Source organism: Cinclus cinclus, chromosome 10 (genome assembly GCF_963662255.1).
Source record: "Cinclus cinclus chromosome 10, bCinCin1.1, whole genome shotgun sequence".
NCBI lineage: Eukaryota > Metazoa > Chordata > Aves > Passeriformes > Cinclidae > Cinclus > Cinclus cinclus.
The window spans coordinates 10,463,886-10,479,382 of record NC_085055.1 but is presented as its reverse complement, the minus strand read 5'-3'; the positions used below and the strand labels follow the sequence as shown (position 1 = coordinate 10,479,382).

The window sequence follows — 15,497 nt, the reverse complement described above, 5'->3', positions numbered from 1 at the left end:
CATTATTTAACCATTGAATGCTCAGATTCACCCCTCACTGCTCCAGGAGATAGCTACACAGCTCAGTAACAGCAGCAGATGGCTTAGGGGTGCTCAGATTCCACAGCAAAAGGTGATGTGCCACAAAGCCTGAAGGCACAAACAAGCAGCTCCATAGATCCAAGCTGCATCACAGCCCTGCCACAGGCAACCACAAAACTTGCACTAATGAACACCCCGTGTCTAACCTTGCAATGGATCCCTTCCAATTCACTTCCCCCATGTGCTAAATTATGCCAGCTCTTCTTGATGCCTCTAAAGGAAGCATCAGGTGCTGTCCAAAAGCAGGGATTCCCTGCTGCAGAATACACACAGAGTGCTGGAGTTGGAGCCCAGAATCTAGACGAGCCCATCTCCAGCATCCCTGCTGCTGGAAGGCAGCCACACTCTTTGGATCTTCCTCTTCCTACATAGGGCCTTCATAGCTTCATGTAAAGAACTGCTGGGAAGACCACAGGCTCTTCTCAGTGACAACAGCCACATGATGGGCCAGGTGCAAGCACACATGAATTCACCTCTCTTAACTCTGTATTTTTAAAAGGGGGGCTGATGTACAAAATTTCTAGAATTCAACTTGCTCATGTTAATTTTCCAAAAGTGCTGATGGGAAGACAAAGCAGCACATACTGGTTGTGAAGCAATCCAGCTTAGCATAGAGATGGGAGGTGGGAGCAGAGAGTAGTTCTCCTTGAGAATTTCATGGGATGTTGGACAACAAAGGAGAAAGAAAACAAGGACAGAGCAGCACAGGCTGCAGGCAGCAGGACACCAGGCTCTGAAAGCACCTCCTAATGGTGGAAAAAGAGCATTTGCCATTGGCACTGGATTAGTCTCCAGGAAAGGCAGCTGCCTGCTATTTGGACCACTCTGGTATGCTTTTATTTCTTCTTATGAAGATTGATGCTGCAAGTAGAACTGTTTGCTGTTGGCTCTTGTGTGTGCAGCATCTGGGATGGAAGGTTTCAGATTAATAAAAGTGTGATATTTCACACATATAGGAACTGCTGCTTTTGGAAGGAGCTCCCTACTTGACCCTCCAGACCTCCATGCAGCATCACACTGTGTTCAGACCAGAGGCCCTCAGCACCACCCCTGAGTGCCAAGGAGCAGCCTCCAAACCATTCAGGAAGGGGCTGAGCCAAACCCCTGTGACCTGCAGCCTTCTGGGCCATCTGTGCCCAGGTTTAAAGCCCTAGGCTCAGCCCAGCCCAGGGTCTGGCACCAGCTGAGCAGCACTGCCAGCACAGCACTTCCATGTTCTCTGCCATGGGAAGCAGATGAGTCTGCAGCCCTCAAAAGTTTTTCTCTTCTATTTTGAATCACTCTCTGAAATACACAAACTTCCCCTAGGACTTTCAGAGATGTTATTTACCAGGAATGTAATTTCTTCCCATTTCCCCCAGAATGAGCATGGATGGGACTCAAAAAACCCCTCTGAATCCCTGAGAAAGTATCATCCTAAATACAGATGCACAAAGACAGCTCAAAAACAACATACTGGAAACTAATTTAAGACAATCATGTTGCTCCAATACATAAAATCCCATGAAACCCACTGGGTCATGCTATGATACAGTTAGGGACTGATTTTCTAAAAACTTTTGTTCAATAATATCTGCAGTATCATCCTCATTACCCTATAATCAATCCAATCTTTTATTTCAAATCATGTGAAATACAATATGAAATAAAAAGAAAAGTAGAGAGATTTTGAAATTAATATCTAAGGGGTTAGTTCTAAAAAAATGCTGGGATATTTGAGTGCTTCCTAAACTTTTCTCCTTTGCTCTGAAAATGACCCTCCAATCAGCCAACATGATTTTGCAAACAAATTCAACTCCAGCAGACACAGACTCCTCATGATTATGCTTCAGATGATGTTTCTCAGTTAGTCCTGGCTCCGTTGCCAAACACTGATCTCCCTGCACAGCACATTAGTCAAACACTCTTGCTCTATTTACAACCCTCCAAGACACCTAAGGAAAATCAAGGTAGCGAATGTGAAGGAGAAGAGACAGAGAAGGGGGCAGATTTTCTGCATAAACAGAAGTCTGCATTGAACAATGACCATTAGAACAAACATAAAATACCATGTCTCCCCCTTTGGAAGACCCAGTCCTCCTGAAAGAAAAAGAAAAAAAATTGGCAAGATTTTTCAGAGAAGGAGCAGAAAAAGAGCTTTCTCCTAGAGTTTGGAAGAAAACACTTCCTTGCAGTAGGAGACAGCTGGCTCTACCACATCCCAGCCCAGCTCTGCTGACTCCATCCTGTGTTAGATAAGCTGCTGGCTTCACTCTCCCCACAAGTGAGAAGGTTTTTATACTGGGAAGCAGAGAGCAGATGCCTGATGAACTGGGGAGACCTTGCAGATGTTTGGCCTTTTCCTGGTCCTCTGCAAACAGATGGACCTTTCTCCTTCACAGCTTTAGTCATTCATTCTGCCACTGCCCCTTCCTCTTTCCCACACACAGCCACAGGACCCGATGCTGTTCCCACTGCACTCACGGGAGAATATTCCCTCGGATGCAGAAGGGAAAGCTGTCACTGCATTATTATTATTGGCATTGCTGGAAGCCTCCCTCCAGCAGAGAGGGAAGCATGCAAAGACTAAAATCTGTGTCCTCAGCAGTGTATGATTCTAGATGATGTGGGGAAGAAACAGGTCTAGGTTTGAGGGAGCAAAAGAGGAAAAGAACCTGAAAGCCTGCCTACACTCCCTTTAAGCACAGTATCCCTACAGTGCACTTCTGGGACCTCCTCTCATCCCTGGAGCTTTGCAAGTCAGATTTCACTTACTCAGAGCTGGTCAAGCTGTGGGAGGAGGCAGGAAAGTCCCTGTCCTGGCAGAGCACATCACTGCCACCCAGCTTCAGCACCAGGGCGAGGTGGGAGCCGAGGGCAAGGGACCATCCCTGGTCTGCACGGGTGCACCAGCAGCTGCAGCAGAATGGGGCTCTGGGGTTACCAGTTAACCATGGGCTGGTGGAGGGCACATCCCACCCTGAGCACTCACCCTCTCCTGACTGATTCAACCAGGTTGTTCCTCTGTGAATAAGGGATAAGATGGACCAAAGGTTCATTAGTTTTGATTATTATTCAGCACCAAGACCAGCATTTTGGTTGACTTTCACCTGACATCAACCTGAACACTTGGATGTATTTCAGGTTATGAGAGTGACTGTACTGAGTTCTGTAAACAGAGAGGTATCAAGGCACCTCCAGAAAGCAATTCATACTTCAAGGCAGGTGAAGTGACTTGCCTTCCAATGGCAAGTCTCTCCATGGAGGCAGTCTGGGCCAAGACAAGCTACCAAGACACAGCCTGCCTTCACCTCTTACAATGAGAAATCTCTACTTGGTACCATACATTTAAGAAGAGAAAACAAACAGTCCTTGTTGCACCAGCTACTTGTACCCCCTTCACAGAGCTGTGAAGACCATGAGTCAACCTACAAAGGGGCTGTGCAGTGGGACACATGCCCAGCTCAATTATTTCAGATACAGCAGTGCAAAATGCCATGGAATCACAGCTCTGAGCTCCCCCATCAGCACCTGTGCAGCTCCTGTGCTGAACATCACCTGCTGTAGCCACCAGGGACGGGACTGCCAGCCCAGTAACAGCCCACCCTGAGCAATAGAACACTTGTATATTGTAAATACAAGTAATTAGGCAGAAATTAGCTGAGTCCATCAGGGTTATGTTGGGAAGCAATAGCAGAGCCATTGGCAGAAGTGATGCTTTCTGGCCCCTGACATCTGGCTTCAAAATTTCCTCTCCTACACTTTCCAAGGAGCTTTAAACATTTTTCTATTACACTTTTAAGTATACAAATATAAAATTGTTCAAAGCCCTAACAGACACCTACATCAGCACAAACCTGTCAGGGTGAATAAAAACTCACAAAATTTTTGCCACTGGCTGCCTGATGCCTTCTGGGTACAAGTACGAGCTGAGAAAAACATCCTGTCTCATGCAGAAAACACCGTTCTCACTTACAGGCTAACCTTTAAAACTTTAAGTGCACTTCATTTTTTGCTGGATCAGGCTCATGTCTCAAGTCTTTGTTTTCAGGAGATATATCTGCCAGCCAACAAATGAATTGTAGCACAGTAACTGCCTCCCCCTTGACAGACTCAGTTGTTCAGACAAGATTTGCGGCTTTGAAACTTCTAGGCTTGAAGAAGGGCTCACATGTTCAGTAAAAGAGACTCTTTAGGGGGAAAAACACAGAGAAACACGAAAAAGCAAACTACCATATTTTTCATGGAAATAGTAAGTTAATGAAACCTATTAAACAAAAAAAACCTGGGCTTACACTGGTCTTCCCAGATCTCTGTCTGACATCTGAGGACTATATGTCAGAGACTATTTCAATTTTCCCTTTCCAAGCAAGAATAAACCTTTCTGATTGTCACCTCGATAATTTCTGACTCTGAAGCTGGTTCAGAATCAGTTTGAATCACCTGAGAAAAAACATAGTTCAGCCCTGACTCAGAGACCAGACTAAGGACAGTGATGGAGCAAATCCCCACTGATGTGTTTCTGTTCTGATCCAGACAGACTCCATTTGGCAATGTACTGAGCAGCTAGAGGCATTGCTCAGTCAAGTATTTACCTCCTACTGCAGAAAGCCAAAGCTTTCTACATTGAAACAATTAAGATTTACACCCAAACCCTAATTCATTGAGCACTAGGCTAAAATCCTGTTGATGGAGGCTACCATTAACCTGTATTCCACAGTGACCATAGCAGGAGCCTGCAGAATATACCAGTATTACTACAGGGTCTGGGAAACTTCCTGCTGCAAAGTGACACCTCAGGATTTTTATAGAAAAATTCAGCTAGATGTGACCTGGTCCCTCCTAGGTGTGAACATACATCTTACCAAGTTTCCCAAAGTGAACATGTTCCTGTAGCATCTGTACTTAACACACATCACTGGGCAAGGAAAACACACAATTAAAATCATGTTTTGGCCCCACCCATGTTGTAAGGAGTCACTGAAACCACATCAGTGCAGGGAAAACTGTTGCATGATGACACACCAGCTCCACAATCCACCTAAATATACCACACTGGCCTGTGATTCCTAAAATAAAGCAGCTCCAACAACCCAAAGCACTGTTTAAATTACCACTCTTACCAATCACTAATCCTACCGTTTGAACTACTTGTGCTAATCAGCTACTGTATTAATAAGCATGAGGAAGAAAAAAAACCCACACTGGCTAATTTCATCCTCAGCATCTAAAAAAGGAATACTGAGTCTGTCAGGTAGTTGCACTGAAAATTTACTTCACCACCTGCTAGCTGAAATATTGCTTTTATGGATTTACATTGTATTAAAAGGTCACTGGCTGTTTAAGTCTTAAACAGTTTTAATCATTCTAAAAGTCTCTTAACAGTAAGAAAAGGAAGCTCAGAACAAACAGCAGCAGGGATTCTAATTAAAAGGGCCAATTCATCTAATTTTATTTGGGGTTAATTATTCAGGATTCACTCTCTGATGTGTAAGGAATAGCAATTAGTAATTTTAGTGATTTGAGGAACATTGGAGGTATAATCAGTTAAAATGAGTGAGTGTTTACAACACAAGATGTTGAATTAGTTTCTCCCAGCTGGAGAACAGGAACATTAGTCCCCTACAGTTCAGGACTATGAATCGCAGCCCTGCTTAAAAAATATTCTTTAAATTAAAAAAAAACAAAAAAAACACAAACCAAAAAGAAAAAGAAAAAGAAAAAGAAAAAACCACAAACCCACCACACGCCAACAATCATCTGGTAATTTTGTTTACTACATGGAGAGTCAATAGGAAACATGTACCATGGTTATGCATCCTCACCTTCACCCTCACCCTGCCATCCAACTATTTAAACCCCTGGGATCCCTTGGAAACAATTCCCAGCAATTTTCCTATCTTCACAACTGCAGTCAGACTACCACCCTCTTGCCACACTGCCTTTCACAACTGGCTGAGATAATGGAAGAAGCAGCCTGTGAAACTTTGAAATGTTAATTAACCGCAGTGGTTAAATATACAGAGGAAAAATGACCGTACGATTAACTTAAAACCTCTAGGTACAATTCCTCCTGCAAAAGCAAATCCAAAATAGCTCTGCTGGAATTGCTCTGGATTTCTTCCAGCGTTACTAGAGCTAGGTACTAAAGCTTTCAGGAGAAGCAGATGAGATTCTGGTGGGGACAGACAAGCCATGTGGGAGAGTGCCAGTGGGGAGATGCAGCGCTGGCTGCTTTGACATCAGGGTCTGAGCTGAGGCAGCAGTTCAAAAGCCTTTTTTTACTCCCTCTCAAGAGATAACTGGGTTTTACACCATTCAGGAACAGCCAGTGGGACTGGAGCCGTACCCCTTGCAAGTTTGTGACTGTCAAAAGGAGCAGCACTGGCACACCATGTCAAGCTGCAAGTGATGCAGCTCTTAATAAGCAACTTGATTTAGTACAAACAGATGCTGCCTTTAGTGTCCTATACACAGAGCTTTCACTCCAGCTCTGGTCACCAACACTGGAGGGAAATCCCCTCTACCCCCTGACCTCCTCTCAAAACGCCCCAAAGGCAGTAATTAGCACGAGGGTGGGAGATTAAGGGTTCAGTTCCCCAAATCATGCAAAATCTCAGATGCTTCACCACAGTGGATGCCCCTCATTGTGAAAACAATGTTGTTGTTTTTTTATGAGACTGCGTTTCCATTCAGCTGGTGGCTGTAGACACCAAGTGCTATCCTTCCTAGCAAATCCCAGCCAATGCTCCTGCTGCCCCAGAGGTGGCAGGGAGGAGCAGGCAGATACAACCCCGTGCTGGATTGTTTTCCCACATGCACATCAGCAGAGCTTCCTACACTTCAGGCTTACAAGACACAAAGCACAAGGCCATCAACAGAAAGCTGTGTTTTGATCTTTAGCTTATTTTCCTATACAACTGTGAGGCAGAGAACTCCATCTAATGCCCCACACCAACTTCTCTGCCATAGATGTGACTCATGGAAAACACAACAGTCCTTTACTAAAGCTTAGTAAACTACCAAAGTTGAACTGATGCAAGAAACAGTCCATGGAACTTTAAAGCGTCAATAAAAATCTGTGCTAAAATAGAAGGTGGAAGAAGAATCATAAGATTTAACAAAAAAGCTCTAAGCACTCTTCCCTGTCACAGACTTCTTCTAGGACATTGGGGATATCATTCAACCACACTGTGCCTCTGTCCACCAACATGAAAAGCTTTTCTTGGCCTTCTCTGCTGGGTTCATTTGTAGATGTGTGCATGAAGTTCATCTTGCTTGTGCAGCAATCAGTACAATGAAATCTCACCTTCAGCTGCAGCTGCTTAGATCCAATAACCAGGACAAAAGTAGTTCTGAATTATTTTAAAAAAAATTACAGAAAACAGCCTGCTAAGAGGGAGAGATTTCCATGTAAACAAATGAAAATCAGGGCATCTAAGTCAGAAGAAAAAACCCTATCCTGGAGAGGAAATGGGTTGCATTCCCATGTGCCATCCTTCTCTAAAAGTGCAGGGTCCATGAAACAACTCAGCGAGGGAAACACTGTCTCACTCAGAACTGGAACAGGTTTTCTATTTGTTTATTAGATTATGGTGTTGAACTCATTTGTTCATTGCTAAGAGCTTCTGACAAGAGTTGACATATGCATTAATTTACTAAAGAGGGCTGTTGTGAAGGAGTTGAAAAAAATTAGCTACACCACTGGATTAGGACCTCGTTTTCCCCGGCTGCTGTTGCAAAGCACAGTGAAAGTAAGTCTGTTTATCTGGTCAGCCTTCTCCCCTGAGGCAGCAGACAGGGAAGATGGGGACCATGTCCTTAAGACACAACCTATCTTATCTTCAACCAAACCCTCTCCATCCCTAGTGATGAAATACAAAACACTGCACAGATCACAATAAAAACATCTCTCAGAGTTCTTCACTGCCAAGGGACTTCCTCAAGTTTTGGAAGCTGCAGCCAACAGTTTTAAGCAATGTTGGATTTATCTCTGCCTATGCCTGTTTTTGTATTGTTTTCCCATTTTGGGGGCGAGTTGCAATCTGAGCAGTCAGAGGAAACCCATGTGCTGCAGCCTTGGCTTGAGCCTCAGGGTCAGCAGTGGTCTGTGCTGCAGAACATCTGGAAGGGTTGGATACATTCTCTTTGCCCAGCACGCAAAGGAAAGGGACAGCAAAACCCACTGCCATAAGCAGACCATTCCTGGAGGAGGGGATCAACCTCCCTTCAAGGTGTTCCCTTCACTGAATCTTCTGCTCCTGGTTTGAGAGACTGGCAAGCAGGAAAGGCAAGTACAGTGCTCAAATGAGTTGATCAAACAAATCCCCTTGGACTAGTTTTCAAACTGGGTCACTCATCCTCTGAGTCCTCCCCTCCTCTTTGCCACCCCTCCCTATGTCACACTGACAAACACCCAGACTTGGAAGATGAAAGCAAAATGTGTCTTCATCAAATGTATCTCAGTTCAGTGTTTACACCAATACAAACAGCACTGACTTTCTTCCTTCCACTACAGTCAGTGCTACTGGGGAGCAGAAAAGCATCTAGATTTTCTTTCTGCTATAAAATTAATTGCCTTTAAATTCACTGGTATAACAGTTAAATAGTAAATTACATCCTTAACCCCTGAAGATAATTTAAGATAAAATTAAATGTTATATACATAGAATTCACCCATCACCTATCATATTTTTTCAAAATAAACAGCAATGCTCCATATCCAAATTTTAGTGATGGACTCGTCAGAGTTAGGTTAACAGCTGGACTTGATGATCTTGAAGATCTTTTCCAATCTAAAAAATTCTATGATTCTAGCTCCACATATAAATGTATAGAAATATATATCTATATGGAGTGGTCGTGGTTTGGTTCCTTTTGCTAGTACCCTCTAGAAACATCCCATGTGATCTGGCCAGAACATGGAACAAAATCAGGACTACAATCAAAAGAAAATAAAAAAGAAGGAGGGTTGTATCTTTCCCTGGGTAGGAGGTACTACCTGGAGGTGCTCTATATCTTCTCTACTGAACTTGCTGATAACAGAGAAGGTAGAGGAGAAAACAAATGATGCAGACTTTCCCTTCTTTGAGATGAGCTGTACCCTAAAATACTGATTCACAATCTTTCCGTACCAAAGACCATTTTCTAATACACCAAAGTTACTATATACACTTATACTTGCAGGTATTGCCACACTGTGAGCAGAAATGCTTTAAAATTTACACTTTTGCATAATTCAGCACAGTAACTGGTTAGGAAAAAACACGCTAAACTGACCTTTTAGACAAGTAACTACACGTATCTTCCCATACTACACGAAATCTCCTACAAAGAACCATCCCCTTCTTCTGCCTAGTCAGAGCCCAGAGCACTGTGGTGGGGAAAACAAGAGGAGAGAGCATTTCCTATCAGAAGCACCTTAAAATGGGCAAGGTAGAGGTGAATAACAGAGGTACAAAAAGTACTTCCCAAAGATGAGGATCATCTTCCCATTCAGGACACTGATGACAACAGAATTCCCTCACTGGAGTGACCCAGGCACACTGCCTATCCTCAGAATGCAAGCAGGGATGAACAGTGGCAGCATGGAATTTGTGCTGGTTTTGGGGGAATGTGGCTCCCATCTTACCCTCCCAGCAGGGATGGCCATGACCTTGGTTACCACACATTTTAACCTCCTGACCACTCTGAGCGAGCACTCAACCAAACCAGCAGTTTTACTGTAACTCTGCTCAGCATATGGTGCCTCTCTTCCAGAGAAAAAGTATTAGGGTCTGGCATCAGCCCAGAGCAACTGAGAGGGTGCCTTTGCCACGAAACACACCACACCAAAACAGGGTCAACTATTTGGTGTAGAGAAACGTGGGTGAGATCACTCCCAGACTGAATTAAACCTTTTCTATTTAACTAACAGAAAACAAATTACTGAAATATCTGTGGATAATGTTAAAAGGAATAATGCGGAAGAAAATTAAAATCCTCTGCTAAGACTGTGGTTTTGTTTGAAAAGCCAGAGATTTTATTCTTAAAATAAAATGTTGTGGAAAAAAAATTGACAAATTGTAATAACATATTGCTACAGTTTCGAGGCTGGTCTTCGGAAATCTTCAGTCTGAGGTTTGGTTTTCCCTCAGAAGTGCTTCTTGGACAATTTCAGTTAAACAAAAAAATTAAATTAGGCTAGGTGGGGAACTTCTCTTGATTTTCATTTGTTCTAAGTTCTTTTCCAGCTTTACTACATGAGAGTGCAAATCTATCCTTTTCAGATTAATGATTGATCTTCATTCTAAATCCCCACTCCAATATTAATAACCTCTCAGAAAACAATTAAAATGGATATATTGTTTGAGTGTGTGCTCAGGGAGGATGAGAAGAGGATAAATCTTCTCTGAGGACAAAAGCCTCTGTCACACTTGGAGGGCTGCTGCTGCCTGTGGTGATGGACAGTGGTGATGGACACACACAATTCCTCATGCTCCCACAAGCACATTCCTGGAGCAGTGAGGGGCAAGGAGAGAGCAGAGCACAAGAGGTGATGGTCTATGCCACAGCCTAACAAGAACACCTTTATCAGTGAGCTGGAAAGAGTAGGCCCTTTCCTCCATCAGACAGAAGATAATGCAGGAGGAACGACTTTCAAGTCGACATTATCAGCAAGTGCAAACAGCCAGAGAGACACCAGGCAGGTTCATTGCTTGGAAATTATTTTAACGCACAGAAATGCCCGGTGTGCTGAGACTCTGTGATGAATCATGAAGCCTACGTCATTCAGAGTTGCTTATCAGGTCTGAGAATGTTCTAGCCAACATCTCTACCTTCTTCATGAATCACAGCAAAGACAGAAGCATCTCCCCCATGACCCAAGCAGTGCCCTGGAGCTGCGGACTACAATCCCAGTCTGGAGTGAAGCAGTGGGAAGGTCCCGGTGCTGCTTGCCAAGGTGGTGTTCTTACACTCTAACAAGGGGAAAGCACATTCTCTGCCCTGCCAAGTGTGCACACAGAGATATTTAAGGGTGCAGAGTTTTCTTAGAGGATGGTCAGAAGGCTGGTGTATCTTCCTCTGAAGACAGGCTTAGTTGTTCAGCCTGGAGAAGAGAAGGCTCCAGGGAGAGCTAAGAACACTTAGAGTCCCTAAAGGGAGCCTACAGGAAGGCTGGGCAGGGACATTTCACCAGGGCATGCAGTGATAGGACAAGGGGGATTGGCTTCAAACTAAAAGAGAGTATGTTTGTGTTCAATATATGGAAGAAATTCTTTACTGTGAGGGTTGTAAAGGCACTGGCACAACTTGCCTAGAGAGGTTATAGACTCCCCCTCCCTGAAAGTGTTCCAGGCCAGGTTGGATGGGCTTTGAGCAACCTGAGCTAGTGGAAGGTGTTCCTGCCTATGGCAGAGGAGATGGAATGGGATGATCTTTAAGGTCCACTCCAACCCAAACCATTTAATAATTGTATGATATGATTCTATGGCCATTTTCAGCACTTCAGCATAGTTAGACAAACTTGAGTCATGGCCTGTGTGTTCTTCTAGAGAAGAGCAGGAACACCTTCCTTTTACATGAAACCCAAGAAAAGCAGGTTTTGAAAACTCACACTGCAATTTTGTAATGCATGACTTGCTGCACACAGTCATCCAAGGTGACTGCTTTATGCAAAAGCAAAGCTCATTCCTAGAGGATTTAAACAATGACAGTCAGATTTCCCTGATGAAAGACACTCAAATGAGTAACAATTTTATTTAAAGAGAAAACATGGTATTTTTGGGCACCTGGGCTGTCAAGAACACAAAAAGCAATTGAGAATGCATCTGAGAATGTTCTGAAATTGGCCACTATTTATATTTCTACACAGAGGACAAATTTTAGATTTAAAAATACAGGCATGACCTAGCTTTAAAATCCAGTAACAAATCTAAGCAAAACCTAAATGTGGATGTTGACGATCTTTTAAAGAATAGGACTCTGTTTTCATAAGACTATGAGATTTACTCCATATCCTTATCAGGCAATACATACCACATCGTATCTTGCTGATTAGCCTCTTGATTGATTAAAATCTTTAATTCCATTGGATTTAAAAGGCTAGTTTGAGACATATTCATACAAAATACCAAGGCTGGAGCTGATCACAAGCACAGAATGGGATACTATGACTGCAGAATTGATATCTGCTCCCCTTACTCTTTAAAATGCTGCAGCTAAAATCATCTAGCCAAGAGAGGTAAACAAAGGTGTGTGTTGGGTCAGCCAGGAAAACCTTTCAAGGCTCCACAGTCATCATGAGAAAGCAAATAAAACCTACTTTGGCTCTCATTTACTATATATTTAACATTTGCAAGAGAAAAATCAGATGACTGCTTAAAGCTTGGGATGATGCACGCCATATTCAAGCTACTCTTGAGCTTGAAATGTTTAATGTTTTATGTGGTTTGGAAATAGTTTAAATTCCGTGATGAATTTTTCATGTCCATACACAATTTAGCCTTTATCAGAAAAATCCCCTTCAATTATGTGCTCTGCAGAAATTCTCTGGAAGGATTCTAGACACTTTTTTTCCTTTTTTTTTTTTTGTTGTTGTTGTTTACTGTTTTCAGTTTGCTAAGGTCTATATGAAATACCCTCACTTGGCTATGCCTACTGAAGTTATCCGCACTTCACCTTTTGTGCTACTCACAGAAAATCAACTCTGCTCTCTCCCCCAATCACTTTATCTTAACTGTGGAGAATGGGAAGACAGATGAGCACCAGGGTGAGGCTAAAACGTTGCAAACCTTTGGATGGACCCAGCTCTTTGCCGTGCACCATGGGGAGCTGTAGCTCGGCAGCAGCCGTGGAGCAAAGCTGGGAGAGGGGCATCCTCTGGGCAGCAGGGCTGGCAGCAGGCACATCATTCCCAGTGCAGGGGAGGAGGCAGGAAAACAAGCCTAATTAGAGCACTGCCATGTGCCAGCTATTCTTGGAGGCAGAACAGCCCCTGAGGAGCTGTTGCAGGAGAGCGAAGCGAGGACAGCCCTCAGACCACTCCAGCCCACGTCTGAGGCATCCCCAGGAACACAAAGCAATCCTGCCCTGCCCTGCAGCCCAGGTTAAAGACACCAAACTGCTGCTGCTATTGCTCTCTGAACACCTTCGTTATGCTGAGCACACATCCCCCAAGGTTCTGGGAATATTAACATAAGCCACCCACAAATATTATTTTAAATAAGTGATTCCAAGAGTCCTCCTATTTTTGGAGAAGCATCTTAAAAAAGCTTCCCTAATATACTGGAACAGGCTCCATATTATCTCTTCATGAAAGAAATCCAACTGCTATGCTTCTAAATTCACTGGTAAGCAGTTCAGACTTCCTTTTATATTGTAAGATTTCCTTCCCATAAGACTCAAGATATATTGCCTCAAGGGAAACACAGCTTTATGAAGAGGAAGCTACGTGTGCCAGAATTGTTCTCTTCCATAATCTGTAACATCCTTTCTCCCTCCCATTGTTTTAATAAAATTGGTCGCCAGAAGAACCTGCAGCAAAAATGCCAATACCCTCAGCAGAGAATTTACCTGCCAAAAGCCCCAAAGCATATCTGCTGTTCTGCATCCTTCTTGATGCTCAAAAAACCTGTTTTCTATGCATGCCACATATGCAGTGCTGATAGAAATGTGACTTTGCTAACAGACTTACTTTTGGCTATTCCCAGCAGAAAAACGTTTGAGGAATGGATGGCTCACAAGTAATCTCCCACCTACATATATTTTTGTAGCATTTCATTGAATAGAAGGATGAAAAGGGAAAAAACTCAACCAACCAAAAAAAAAAAAAACCAAAAAACCACCAAAAACCAAAACCAAAAAACACAGAGAGAGGAAACACATTCAGTGGCAAGCAGCACTACAGGGAAGAAAAAAAATTAATATCTGCTGTCTGATGTTCTTACATGTGATCCAGAGAAACATTCCCGTCCTGCACACACGTGCTTGCATGCAGCAGGGGCAGCAGGGGCTCAGTTACACTCTTAAGTTCAAGTGCATTCTTAAATGTTATGTCCCACGGGCCTTCACAAAGCATGTATCAAATTAGGCATTTGCTGGAATGCTTTGCTAAGCAAAAGGATTGGTTTATGAACTTTCCCCAAAGATTCTGCTGAAATGAGGCTAAAAGGTTGAAGCGGTAACTCTCAGGAGATCCCCAATTCTTCCCTGAAGCATTCATTTTGCTAGGATTTCCCTCATGTACATTCAGCTTTGGGAATCACTATGGGAAACTGGGAGCAGGGAATTCTCAGCATTAGAAATGACAGTATTGCCCAGGGTAGCTAAAGTAAGCACAAATCCCTCCCCGGTGATTCAGATCCCACCAGAGCCACTCATATCTCTTCAATTTCCATTTAAAAATCCCCTCTAGAGGGTATAATCTCCCCAGATTTAAGCAGAGGGAAATCCAGGGTTCCCTCAAATCAGAAGCCACTTTATTTGGGACAAAAGGAATCTGCTCTCAGGAGGACTGGAGTTGCTAAAAATAAGCAAATATTCCCAGTGTTTCTGCACTCCTCTCCCTGAAGTGAAATGATCAAGAGGATTAATTTTAGAGTATGTACAGTTTTTATGTGAAAAAATCCAAGCTGCATCTTAGCTTTTAAGCAAAGACCAGATGGAAAGTCTATCATTAGAAATGCCAAAGGGAGCATACACTCTAAGTTCGCTTCAGGATGGAAAGGTCATTTCTAGTCATCCTTGTTTTAAATGTTCTCAGAAACACTCAAGCTTTTTGTAATAAGATGGCTTTCTTTTAGTTCATCAACTTGATTTCCTTCAAAATAAAATATAAAAAATATCCCCAAAATAAAACAAAAATTGCCAAACAAGACAGAAACTTGAAAGGCAGGCGCCAGCTCTCTTTTTTTCCTCTCCAGAGCAAAAGAGTAATTAAATTTTTAATGAATTATTGTTTAGTTGACAAGAAATGCCACAAAAATGACCTGCTGATTTCACCCAGGAGTGTTTACTTAGAGCTTCACAGGGAGATTTATGAGGCAACAGACAACGTGTCAATGGAGTCTGAGAGGAAATGCTTCCTTCATCAGGTACCAGAATCCATGAAGAACAGGTCAAGATGATGAGAAATGGATCAGCTTTCTCTACGATGTTCAAAGCAACATCCCAAGCCCCCAGGAAAGGCTTTGTGCAGCTGCCCCATACAAACCCACCAGCCTACCTGCACTGAAAGCACCATGCTCCTGACCCTGAGCAGTTCAGTAAGGACCCCCTTTGGGCTTAAGATGCCTTCTCAACCAACTGGCACACACAGGGTGAACTAGGAAGTGACAAAATTGTGATCAGTGACATTCACTGGAGTCAACAGGGTGACCTGAAGATAATGCAGCACTTCCAGCTTTACTCCACTTGCTAACTCATGTGAGAGCTACAAACACACAGCTCCCACTGAG

At 43.2% G+C, this 15,497-nt stretch overlaps 1 protein-coding gene across 2 annotated transcripts in view; it reads right to left on the bottom strand.

Annotated features, from left to right (window-relative positions):
• LPP (LIM domain containing preferred translocation partner in lipoma) overlaps positions 1 to 15,497 on the bottom strand; it is a 298,039-nt gene that overhangs the window by 171,049 nt on the left and 111,493 nt on the right. The gene's annotated exons all lie outside the window — the stretch shown is intronic.